Source organism: Corvus brachyrhynchos, unplaced genomic scaffold (genome assembly GCF_000691975.1).
Source record: "Corvus brachyrhynchos isolate BGI_N302 unplaced genomic scaffold, ASM69197v1 scaffold1, whole genome shotgun sequence".
In the NCBI taxonomy this organism is placed as follows: Eukaryota; Metazoa; Chordata; class Aves; order Passeriformes; family Corvidae; genus Corvus; species Corvus brachyrhynchos.
Window position 1 is genome coordinate 8,881,677 of NW_008237222.1, and position 215 is coordinate 8,881,891.

Below are 215 nucleotides of genomic sequence, written 5' to 3' on the forward strand. Positions count from 1 at the left end.
ATCACAACTTTAAGTGGCTTAGAGAATTGTCCATATTCAAACTGGCCAGCTGATAGGTTCTATCAGGTCCCAGAGGAAGCTGTAAGCAGCCCTTAGCAAGGACATCCCTTCCGGGACTATGCTTGCTAACCTAAGACAGCTTCTATCAGCTCTCCAGAGGTGAAATCACGTATCATTTATACCTGATGAAGTTGACAGTGCTCAGAGTGTTTTCC